Consider the following 12,473-nt stretch of genomic DNA (forward strand, 5'->3'; position numbering starts at 1 on the left):
GTCCCGCTTACGCGTTGCTATACCAACCTATGTACAGGAGGAAATCGGAAGGGGAGGGGACACGGGAAGAGGCGGCAGGTGTGCGGGATCTTCAACGCACAGCCTGGTGGGCCTCGCAGTCCCGGTCCGGTGGTGGCAATCCCCAGCAAAGACTTCTTCCTTCTCGGCAACCTGGCAACAAAAGTCCCAACAAGGCAAATCCTCAATCGACTGCGAGCATCACCCGCGTAGCGGGGGCCGCGAGTCGTTTTAAAGGGCAAAGCGGTGATTGATTAGAGGGGAGGGGACACGGGAAGAGGCGGCAGGTGTGCGGGATCTTCAACGCACAGCCTGGTGGGCCTCGCAGTCCCGGTCCGGTGGTGGCAATCCCCAGCAAAGACTTCCTCCTTCACGGCAACCTGGCAACAAAAGTCCCAACAAGGCAAATCCTCAATCGACTGCGAGCGGCTCCCGCGTAGCGGGGGCCGCGAGTCGGTTTAAAAGGGCAAAGCGGTTATTGATTAGAGGGGAGGGGACACGGGAAGAGGCGGCAGGTGTGCGGGATCTTCAACGCACAGCCTGGTGGGCCTCGCAGTCCCGGTCCGGTGGTGGCAATCCCCAGCAAAGACTTCCTCCTTCATGGCAACCTGGCAACAAAAGTCCCAACAAGGCAAATCCTCAATCGACTGCGAGCGGCCCCCGCGTAGCGGGGGCCGCGAGTCGTTTTAAGGGGCAAAGTGGTGATTGATCAGAGGGGAGGGGACACGGGAAGATGCGGCAGGTGTGCGGGATCTTCAACGCACAGCCTGGTGGGCCTCGCAGTCCCGGTCCGGTGGTGGCAATCCCCAGCAAAGACTTCCTCCTTCACGGCAACCTGGCAACAAAAGTCCCAACAAGGCAAATCCTCAATCGACTGCGAGCGGCACCCCACATTCAATCTGGGCATACATTGTGAAAAATATGCAAATACAATTCACACCAGTTGGGAAGTGCTAAGCCACCCTCCTCCACTCTTTTATACAAAGTGATAATCTCGCAGTTTTATCTGCCAGGTAAAAGATGTAAATGAGATTCTACTTCTCTAAAAAGAGATGTTGCAAGCATGCACGGTATAGAAGAAAAGTATATAGGGAGAGGACTGCCATTTTAGAAAGGCCACCCTCCCTAAAATGGTGGGTTGCATTGTGCAAACAGTGCTTTTACTTGTAAAAGTAGTGGGGCATAATTACAAACATAGAGATTGTAAATCTTTGATGAGTATCTAATTCCCAGATATCGCTTCGGCTGCTCATTTACACAAGTAACCATTTCTGGGAGCAGAATATCAGCCTCATAGTTTCAAAGAATTTCAGAGAAAAAACCTCAAAAAGTTGTTTTTGTAAGCTCCAGCTAGCATCAAGCAGCATTGTGTCATTCCCATAGACATGTTTTACCCATCTGTGGTATAAGAGTGTGAATCTCCCTTGTCCTTCTGTATCGCAATTGCCAATGGCTCAATAAAGAAGGCAAATAATATGGGTAACAGGGGACAGCCCTGCCAGGATCTCCGAGGAACATCCACTAAACGAGCCTCTATTGCATTGACTAATGTTTGCTTCAGCACACTAATACATATTGTAAATTGACCTCGTGATCTGGCAGAGTACATTAAACTTTTCCAAAATACCAAAAAGATTTCCCAAATCACGAGGTCGAAGGCCTTTTTCACATTTAATAGAAAGATTGAAGCAGGGATATTATTACCAGAAAAGTAATCCAACACTTCTACTAAATAATGTGCATTGGTCCCTATGTTCTTGCCCCGATGTATCATTTTCACTGCTATGGTGTTGAATCTATTAGACAACAGATTTATAACATTTGTATATTCTGAGTTTTATAATGTGATAGGATGGTTGAAGTTTGAATCTTCCCCAGCTTTACCTTTTAAAAAAAAATAAAAACTGACCACATTCCCCAAATTAAAAGATGAAGGTAGCTACCAGCAGTAAATACTCCTATAAATTATCCAAAAATGTAATGTAAAACACAGAGAGGAAACCATTGGGGCCACAGACCTTGTAATTCAGGAGACTACTGATATCATCAACCATCTCTTCCTTCAAGTAAGGGTGAGCTCTACTTTGCACTTCTTCCTCCGTAAGTATAGAATATCATGCACTTCCAAAAATGCCCCCATTGCACTTTATCTATCACTTACTTATAGCGATAATTTCGCTTATAGTGCTTGAAGTGGAATTTCACCTGCCTTTCCCTGTTCTTTGCAGCATACTCCAGAGACTGGTCATTTCAGAAAATGAATCGTCTTTCTGGAGACTTGTTGTCAAGACTGCCGTGCAAGAAACCTTTGAGCAAAGTTGCCCTCTTCATAAACTTCTGCATATATGCCGTATTGAATGCATACCACTCAGCATAATAGAAATCGCGCAATGTCTCAAACTTCCTTCTGTTCCCCTCTGAAGGCTGTCACGGAAATGTATCATGGACTTCCTCGACACGCTTCACCAGGACCAGCTTTTATTTTTTGGCATTTCTAGTGCTGGCCACATCTTTAGCTATCAACTGCCCTTGTTTAAAAGCTTTTAACATACAGAAAATCACATTTGGCAGGGCTGACTCATGATTCCTTGCTAAAAACACCTTAATCTCTTCACATATCCTAACCCATCCCTCTCCTGAAGGTAGTGCCTATTAAAAACCCACCTCCTCACTTACAAATTGCACTTTCCACTAGAATCTCAAACTCAAGGATTGCATGGTTCAAAATCCCTTTTGGGGAAAGTCTGCGGACCTTTAAAAATCAGGGTTTTGGAGAGCAGAAAAAAATCAATCTGATAGGCACTTCAAAACCTACCCAAACAGAATGTAAATTCCCTCTTGACTGAAAGGCATTGTTCCAGGGAACGATTAAAGAGAGGACTTTTTGAATTGCATCCTCTAGCCTGGGCTTTGACTGGTTTTTAAGACTTACAGAGGAATTCATATCAGGATTTTGCAAAACGTTAAAATCCCCACCTTTGATAATCTTCACGGGCCTTGTATATAGTATTGAAACAACTCCTCATATGGCCTGACATTGTCTTCCACCAGGGAGTAATATCGAACAAAATTGAACCAACCAGAGAAGACCGAGCAGTTAACCCTGCACCAGCGGCCCTGCGTGTTACTCGACCAATCAAAATCTTCTGCATTTAATATGTGGGCAAGAAAAATGGTGACACCTCACTTGGGTGGACAAAAAGACTCCCTGCCCATTCCTAAAACATGGAAAACTTTGAAAGCTTCCCACCGGTATATGAGTCTCCTGTAACAACACCACAGACGAATTATGGTCCTGCACCCAGGTGTCAATAGCTTGCATCCTATTTTGATTATTTAGCCTGTTAACATTGAAAGAAGCCATCTTAAAACCTTTCCTAGGGACCTCACCCTCCTTCCAATCTCTGCGCTAAACATACTCAGTCAATAAACATAAAATGCCTAAAATGTCAGAGTGCTAAAGTGTCTACATGTGCCATAAAGTGCTTGAAATATAACAAAACAAGTGCCAATATTGAAAATTAATAGTCAATTCTTACATCACGGTACCAACGTCATTCTGTCAAAGGTGCCATGAAACATTAAATTCAAAAGAGCTTTATTATTTTGAAGCTTTACCTTATTTTTAGATAAATATATACACATGCACATACATAATCAATGACACAAATATCACACCACCACCAATTCATTCCTGCACTGAAGTAAAACGTATTCCCAAAGACACCATACACACACCAAGTTCTCTTTCATCCATTCAGCATTCATTCCCGAAACATAACCAAATCCAGACACACACCAAATTCACCAGTGGGTTAAGCCAAGTTCATTTACAGGTATTTTAGAAAGGCACAACCCACAGGGGAACAATACGCACGTAGCCAAACAGCAGCAAACTAGACCATCAGTTTGAAGAGTGCAATACACAAAAAGTTATCAAAGTTATTCCAGCACAAACTACATTACAAACACCAACTCAATTCCAAATATGTTAGTTTGGCTACACAATGCGCAAGGTTGAAGCATTTCGAAAACTAATGATTGACCGACTTCTCCACAGGACCAACAAAATCTTGCTCACAAGTGAGAGACTGTTCTGCTTTTAGTCTACCCTAAGTGTGTATTGTGATATTCTCCCAACATCCTTGCGGTTTGAAAGCATGCTCCAAGTGCATCTAATGTGCCCATCCGTGGATCGTTTAAATCTCCAGCGTGTGGCGACCTGTTGATTGATGGACACCTCTGCAATTTCTCAGCCATTAGCTTCAATCTTGTTAAAGTAAGGTGGTCTGATTCCAAAATCTCCGCCCGGCGTTTGAGCTTCAAAGTTGCCTACGGCGCCCCGTTCCGCAAAGGATCCTTTGGCTACGTGTGTATTGCTCCCCTGTTTCATGGCACCTTTCACAGAATGATGTTGGTACCAGTGATGTAAGAATTGACTATTAATTTTCAGTATTGGCACTTGTTTGTTATATTTGAAACTGACTCAGCTTTACTGAGTAGAGTCAAGGCCCTTGGTTGTTCCTTGATAAAGAGCTTGAAATCACCAAAGTGCTTCCTGTTTTTACTAGCGGTCAGCAACCCACATCTCCACATCCTGAAGCTTCACCTCATCCCCCACCACCAGAAAGTGCTTTATCGCCCATACTAAAGTGCAAATGCGCAGATCAAAAAAGTGTAACAAAGCCTCCTTTCCTTCTGAGTTTAAACTTAAAGTCTGTAAAGGGAAAGCCCCACCCCTCAGATAGCTTAGAAGTGTTGGGGTTCATAAACAACAGCTACACCAACACATTGTAGGTGGCCAGACCACTTCATGAGACAACTCTGCCTTTTCCCACCACTATGGTGTATTTTACCTAACTTCACATTTCTGGATCTTATTTTATACTGCACCCCAGAACCTCCCTCTATACCTTAGCCTCACCATTCCTTGTCCCCTCTCTCACCCATGGCTCTGTGGGAGTCCCACCCTTCCTTCCACACCTTACAGTCCCCCCCACATGGACATTGGCACTATGATACAGTGCCAGGATCCACCTTCTCCTCTCCTTCGCCCGACCCCTCAGACTTATACCCATGAAGCCTGCTTTCCCACATTGGACATTGATCATAAAGACATCAAAACCGAGTAGCTTCTTTAACATCGCACAATATTTTAGACCCAGTCCTAGCGGGCAAGACCACCAAACTGGAGCACCAGGATCCCACAACTTCTCCCCTTTAGCCGCCTCCCCTCAGTTTTGCAATTAAAATCCTCCTTTTCCGTAGTGGGACAATGACTTTAGGAACATAGCATCCTTTTTAACATTCCCAAATATTTAAAATCTGCCTTTAAATAAGACTTTGCGTTTCAAAAATGTAATTATCTAAGCCTTTGCCCCGTCTGCTTGAAACTTTGAGATCAAACTTCTGAACTCTTTACACCTCTGGGCGAATTCAACTGCCATATCTGAAAGGTTACGAAACTCAAAATTGCCTGCAGACATAAGCACTTCTCCCTTATCACCTTGGCCAGTATCCTCCCTTTAATTTTGTAATTAGCAAAGTTCATAAACATGGTCCTAGGATCCTTGGCTCGGCCACCAATCTGTAATGGTATTCAATGAGCCCTCATAATTGTCAAAGCATGCTTATGGTCTGGAATCATCAAACACTTAATCCGATTTTCCACATACAGCATACAGCCTACGGCAATCTTAATTGTGCTCGAGGATTCCCTTGATCTTAAGTTTAGACCTCCTTGTATAGTTTTCCATCTGCTCCTGTTTCTCCTTTAGATATGATGTCTCCTTCTCCAACTTTTCATTAACTTTTACCGAAAGTATCATATCCTCACATTTAGACACTCTTTTTGTTCCATAACACTCATTTAGCCTGGTAGAAAGGCTACCCAATTGTGCACACTGAGTCTAGCCATTCTTTTACTTCATCCACCATTTTTGCCTATGTAGCCTTGATTGATTTGACCTCTTTCAATACTTTATATAGCATAGTAGCAAAGCCATGGGGAGCCTCTTCAATCCCTAACTTTTGTCAATGAGCCACGGCCACTGTGCCATGTCCACTTGTTCCCTTTACCAGGCACTAATCATGCTCTGAGTGACCAAAACAATAGTCACGGTTTCCTCTCGTTGAGTGGAGCAAATAAATGGGTGCCTCAAATTCAGACCTACCACAAAAAGTGAGTATGGTGGCATCAAGAAGAGTATGATGCTATCACAGATCTCTCTAATCAATTGTTCATGCATTCTAAGAAACAGGGTAGAAACCTTCAGACTTTATCATCCTATTTTTTAGAGCTTAAGCTGTAATTTACAGGAGTCATACTTTATGGAAGAGGAAACCTCACACACATAATAGTGTCATGCTTCATCATCGGTATCCTCTACCCACATTGGTAGGTAAATACCTCCAGGGTGGAATTGACCTCCTTGAGAACATATAGGGTAGGAGGGTGCTCTTGGGTATGACTAACTGGATAAAGGCGGGATCCCGATCTTATTAAAAAATACCTTGGTGTTGCCAGGTCATCACCTCTATTCAGTTGTACACCAGGTATATGTAAAAACAAATATGAACAGTTATGATGAGGACAATGGCTCAAACCTGTTCCTTAACTGCCAAACATGTTTCTTCCTGTTATTAGCCTAAATGGTCTGGGGCATTCATAAGGGCTTCAGAATCCACATCTAAAGTGAATATGACTTCTAACAGTCTCTGACAAGAGGTAAGAAGAACTATTTTATCTAAGAGTAGTTAAAGCGTCAACTACCTTATATCCCAGATGATTCCTACCTGGTTCTGGTTCTAGTGTTCATTAAAGTCCATAGACTTTAGGGGATGCCGTTTTACAGGTCTCGAAGGGGGTGGTTTCCTTTATAGTCACACTTTTCTCAAAAAGTACACCACATGTGGTTACCTATACATGTCCCGCTCTGAGCCACTGGTATGGAGGTCTCCACCGTACTCACTTTTTGTGGTAGGACTTCAGTCTCCAGGAGGGACATACAGTGGCTTACCCTCCTCCTCTCTTGATTTATTTAAAAGTGCTCCAAATTCAGACCACTGTTTAGATGAGGTTCAACCTGGCTTCTCTGCCACCATGCATTTCTTCCACTCTTGGCATTGCAACCGGCTAGCCTGGAACATGAGGTACATACCTCCATCTCCGATATTCTCCATTGAAGAGCCCCTCTTTTGCCTCCCTTCCTGAGAGGTATTGCACACATTTTCTAGGCCGTTCTCTCTTCATGCAGCAAACAGCACAGACTGTTCTTGTGTCAATATCTCGACTTGCAGCATCTAAACTCCAGATGCCACACCAGCCACCATAGCCTGAGTGCCTCCCGCCCCCTTTCACCCAGCCCCCATGCTTGTTTCCTAAAATGTCTGGGACCACCACCTTCTCCTAGCCTGAGGCAGGTGGACTGCTTGACGTACTGACAGGTGTATCATTCCCCTCTTCTATCTCAATTTGAGTAGCAAAGGCAGCCGCTAAAGCCTTAGCGGGCACACTCTTTTGCACACTTCTTAATTCGACCAGGGAAGTTTTCTTCTTCTCACTGAAGTGCTTAAATGTTTTCAATGATTTGGCTAACTTAGCTGCCATTTCCTTAATGCGTCTTGATGCTCCTTGACTACCAAAGAGACAGACATTGTCACCAAAGAGAGGGACACCAAGTTCATGAGCCACAAATAGGAGAGCGGAAGAAAAGGGGAGCAGAGGATGCACAACACTTCAGCAATGCAGAGCTTCCTGCAAGCAAGATGAGAAAGCCAACCCTCAGCGTTTGATATCGTAGACAGAGCTAGAGGCCGATAAAAAAAAACAGGAAATAGTGGCACGCAGAAGTACACAGCAGCGAGAGTGAGCAATAGATAACAAAAGAGTTGATCAGGTACTTAGCAGCACTCCAAAGATCCTGAGGGGAGGCCTGCCCTCTCCACCCAGCACCACCATGCAGAATCTCCTGGGGTCTAACACCCCCTCTACTTGAACAGAGACAGCACCTTCAGCACATGCTTTCTGCTGCTATTCACAGTTTTCCTGTGCTAGCGTCCTGGAGGCGGGCCTTCACCTTCACTAGCAGAGCCTTTCTCAATGTAATAACAAGCTGTGAACATACTATGGGAGGGCACCAGCTGCAGGGAAACTCATGCAGCAGACTCATGCGGTTCCGTGTGTTAGGGAAAAAATACTCTACTTCAGGGCACAGTTTCTCGCCATGTCCATGATCATAGCTCCATGGTCTAGAGAGGCTGGATCTGGAAGGGCAGGCCGGGCCGGTCCTAGCCATGAGCGGTATGGGCAGCTGCCCAGGGCCTCGCGCTCAGGGGGGCCCCCGCCCCGCAGTTGCGGGAATAAAATAATCATGGGAAAAGCGCTGCGCAGTGCGCACAGCAATCTTGTTGCGCTCGCGCAGGGGCCGGCCGCAGGCAGTAACTAAGGCAGGGAAGGAGCACTAAACACTGTCTGTGCGCACGCACCGTGACGCACGCACCCCACCACCTAGCTTGGTGGTGCTGCCTTAGTGGTGGTGACGTGACGTGATGTGACGCCGGCCTTGCCGATGCGGGTGACAGTGGGTCCCAGGGCCGTCAATCTGGTAGCGCGCGAAAGCGCTACCAATGACGGCCCTGGACATGATTTTATGGCCAGCCCCGATCAGTGTGACGCATACGTGAGCAGTCAGTCAGTCACTCACTACTCGGATCGGGACGCGTGGGCAGGGCTGCAGGTAGGAGTCGGTCGGGGCCCAGTTGAGTCGTTGTTGAGTTCTGTACCGTACGTTAAGGTAAGAGACCTGCTTCAAATCAATCGTTTGTACTGCTGAAGCTGCAATTTACACAGATGTTTACTGACCAGTTCAAAATTGTGTTTGCAGGGACCGATCTGTGCGAGCGCTGCACCAAGTGAAGTTACATTTTTTGACTCGATCAGTCCAAACCCTGGGGCAAGATTGCCCGCCACTGGTGCAAAATTGTTCAGTCATGGGGCAATTCTTGTAACCCGGCCCCCAGTCTGATCTGCTCCTAAAGATGCAAGAAGAAAAAAAGTGCTTAAAGCATTTGCACATGTCTTGCACCAGTGCAAATTTTCATGGTCTGGCTCAAGACGTCATAATGCAGCTTCAGGAGCAGACTTGCGCACAGGCGTGCCCATTAGCTGAGGAAACGTAGCTGTAATGGCACATGGGGCAAATTGCTTGTGGGATACGAGGAGGTGACAGAAATAAATGCAAGTAGATAAAGGGGGGCAGGGGAGAGGGGTAGACAACAGAAGAACAGACAGGGAGGGGACAAGAGAGGCACAGATGGCTGGAGTAAAACAGGTGGAGTAAAAGGGGGAGGAGGGAAACAGATGCAGGAAGACAAAGTGACAGACAGTCTGAGGCGCGAGCATCCAGGTAGGGTAAGTGCTCGAGACACAGGTCAAGAGATGCCCAGGGAGCTAGTGTCCGTGGTGCAAGAGATGGCATTGTGTGCTGTCAGAACGTCACTGATACAGTACACTGCGTCTTACGTGACGTCACGCATGTGACGTTATGTTATTACTGTCGTTGGTGGGTTTTACTGTGAGAGTGAGGGGCTGTCTCCTATACAGTAAGACTTCGTTTTGTGGTGGCTGTCAGTTTATTTGTCCATGAGACTGTCTAGTGTTAGATTATTGGCGAATGCCTCTGTGCACTGGCTTATAGATACAGGAATGGGCACCAGGGGTGTAAGAGAGTTGTTGTTGACGTGCATTGGGTAGGAAAAGGGGTGGCGGGCTGCGGGGGAGGTGAGCGATGTGTTCTGAGCTGGTTTCAGAAATGTCAATGAAACAGGAAGATACGTACCCTGCCTATGAATGTCATAAATACATTAGTGACATTGTCATAAATACACCTCTTTCCTTGTAGCTTTAGGATGCGTGAGGAAAAAGATGACAGTGTGTGCCACGTGATGCTTGAGTATGATGGTGATTTGCCGTACATTCTCACCAATTAATTTGCGAAGTCACTTTCTGTGATGTCACTTAGAGGGACCTCACATCTTCCCTTTCGCCCAGGGCCTCAGAAGGCCTAGGACTGGCCCTGGGGCAGGGTCTAGGAGGCACGCTTTATTGGCCGCATCATCCTAATTGAATCCATCTTTGTCGTAAACCTGGCCCGTTTCCCACACACTTTCTCCTGTACCATCCAAATGTATAAATAAAAAGTATAATTGAGTATGCAGAGACTTCACAGTCGGGTGAAGAACTTTACACAGACAAGCCATAAAACTCCACACATAGTTGCCCTTACAGTGAAAAAGTCCCAAAAGCTATTTTCATTGTAGTCAGTCTGGCTGTTCCAAAGGAAAACACAGGGATGCAGTATTACATTTAATAATATTATCTCCGGCTAGTAACACCTAGAAATGTAATTCTTGGTGACCTTGAAATATTTAAAAGTCCAAATCAATAGTGAAAGTCATATTTTTAATGAATATTATGGAAACAGTACTAATAAAAAGTCGTCTCTTTCCTCCCTAAAACATCTGGATGCTAATTTGTATTAGCCTCTAACTTCAGACTTTTTGCGTGGGTAACCCTGAAGGAGGGGTGAAAACTGATCTCAGAGCGATCAAAAAATCCACTTCATTGTTTCAGCTTATAGATGTAAGCCATACAAAAAACGACATGAACTAGAATTATAAAACAAACGAAGATGACATGTACAAATTAGAACAATAGCATAAGATTATTCTGCTTCAATATGAATACTAGGCCAGCCAAAAGCTTCCCAAAATTGAATGACAGTTCTCTTATTATGATCCACATTTCAACTTGATAGCAAAGTGCAAGTGCTTCTCAGTATCCAAAGTAGTGTAAACAAATAAGATAACGTGCCTAAAATATGAGCTACAAAACAATGACGAATATTTAACTCTATGAATTATTAAAAAGCTGATAATTCTACTAACAAAGGTACCTATTCAATAAAAACATATATTTTAAAATGCAACATAAAAATGCACGAGCTGCTGTTAGACACTCGAACAGGTGGCTCATGAACTTCTAAATGCAGACATGCAAAAATGAGCTGTAGGTGTGAATCAACCTAAGGCCGGGAATTTCAATTACATGACCTCCTGCAGCAAATTTCGCAAGCGGAAATGTGCAAATGACTCAAGAAGCAATTGTATTGGATAATGGTTATTAATGGGGAGAAGGCACAGTGCATCCTGTATCTAAAATAATATGATTACATTAATGCCAGGCAAGATATCCCCTTCCATATTCCATAGTCAATTATGCCTAATCCGTCTCCTTTTGCCGCATTTGATAAATAATAATGCTGCGTGAAGCTAAAGGAACCCTTGTTGGCCTTATCGTGTTTCTAATAATACCTGTGGAATCATTTGTGAAAACTGGTATGTTTATTAGTAAAAATAGGTCTCATAGTGTTCCACGCAATTTAAATATATAAGAATACCTAGTTAAAAAATACTTCAGTGTCAATATGCATGCAGAAGGTAAGTGCATCCTTGCAGTGTCTAATTTGTTACTGTTGAAAAAGGAGTGGCAATATTGTCTCCTAGCTTGCAGCGTGAAGTTACAGAGTAACATAAAATGTATGAAACATTCTACCCGCCCCCCTCCCCCTACCCCCCAACTCACAGCTGCTTGCGGCTGTGCTCCTAGGTTCATCAGACCAAGTGCTAATGTATGACCTTACTGGCAGTGCACCTAACCTGAACCTTACATACAATGCACTTTTTATTTCTGGGTATAATTGGTCCAGGTAATGTTCATATGCAGGAAAAGGGGCAAACACTTGAAAGCACTTTGCTAATTTGGCACTCAGGTGAGTATTAATACAATCGTGGTACTTCTACCATTAGTGCTTGCTGCACACTGATTGAGTACATACTTTCAGGATTGAACCAGAACACTGAGCAGCCTATGAAAATCAAATTGGCAGCAAAATGATTGCGCAAGATAATTTATTCGACTTGACCAAAGCTCTGGCAAGTCGCTGCTCACCTCGGGCTTTGTCTAAATTCTAATACCAACACAAGATTGGGCACCTGGTCTTAGATTCTTAGATCTCACCATGCCATCATATTTCTTATGCCTCTACAACCTGGCCTGGTAGGTCTCAGCTGCTACGTCCTTTGCTCAATATACCTTGAGAGCAGGAGGAATTAATCTACAACTACAATTGTTTAAAAATCGTAGAGCACAGTTAACATATTGGCTCAACATGTCCTCACTTTTTAATAAATTGGGGGGACCAGGACACTTTTGCATCAAATCTGATCCCTAAAAAGTCATAAGAATCCATACAATCTAGCAGTGTTCCATAGATTATAACAGTTTTTTTAGGCTGCATTTGTAATTTACGATCCTATACTTTATTTCTGAGATGTTGATTGAGAGGTTCTTTGCTGAGCAAGAAGCATCAAATACCCTAATGAGTTTATGCACT

General features: G+C 44.3%; 1 long non-coding RNA gene across 3 annotated transcripts in view; it reads left to right on the forward strand.

The window, feature by feature from the left end:
* Window positions 1–8,737: 8,737 nt before the first annotated feature.
* LOC144827675 (uncharacterized) overlaps window positions 8,738–12,473 on the forward strand; it is a 98,411-nt gene continuing 94,675 nt past the window's right edge. For all 3 annotated transcript variants that reach the window (XR_013610299.1, XR_013610297.1, XR_013610298.1), the window contains exon 1: window positions 8,738–8,813. This is a non-coding gene — a long non-coding RNA (uncharacterized LOC144827675). The remainder of the gene's footprint in view (window positions 8,814–12,473) is intronic.

The sequence above is a fragment of the Lissotriton helveticus genome, chromosome 4_1 (assembly GCF_964261635.1).
Source record: "Lissotriton helveticus chromosome 4_1, aLisHel1.1, whole genome shotgun sequence".
Classification (NCBI taxonomy): domain Eukaryota; kingdom Metazoa; phylum Chordata; class Amphibia; order Caudata; family Salamandridae; genus Lissotriton; species Lissotriton helveticus.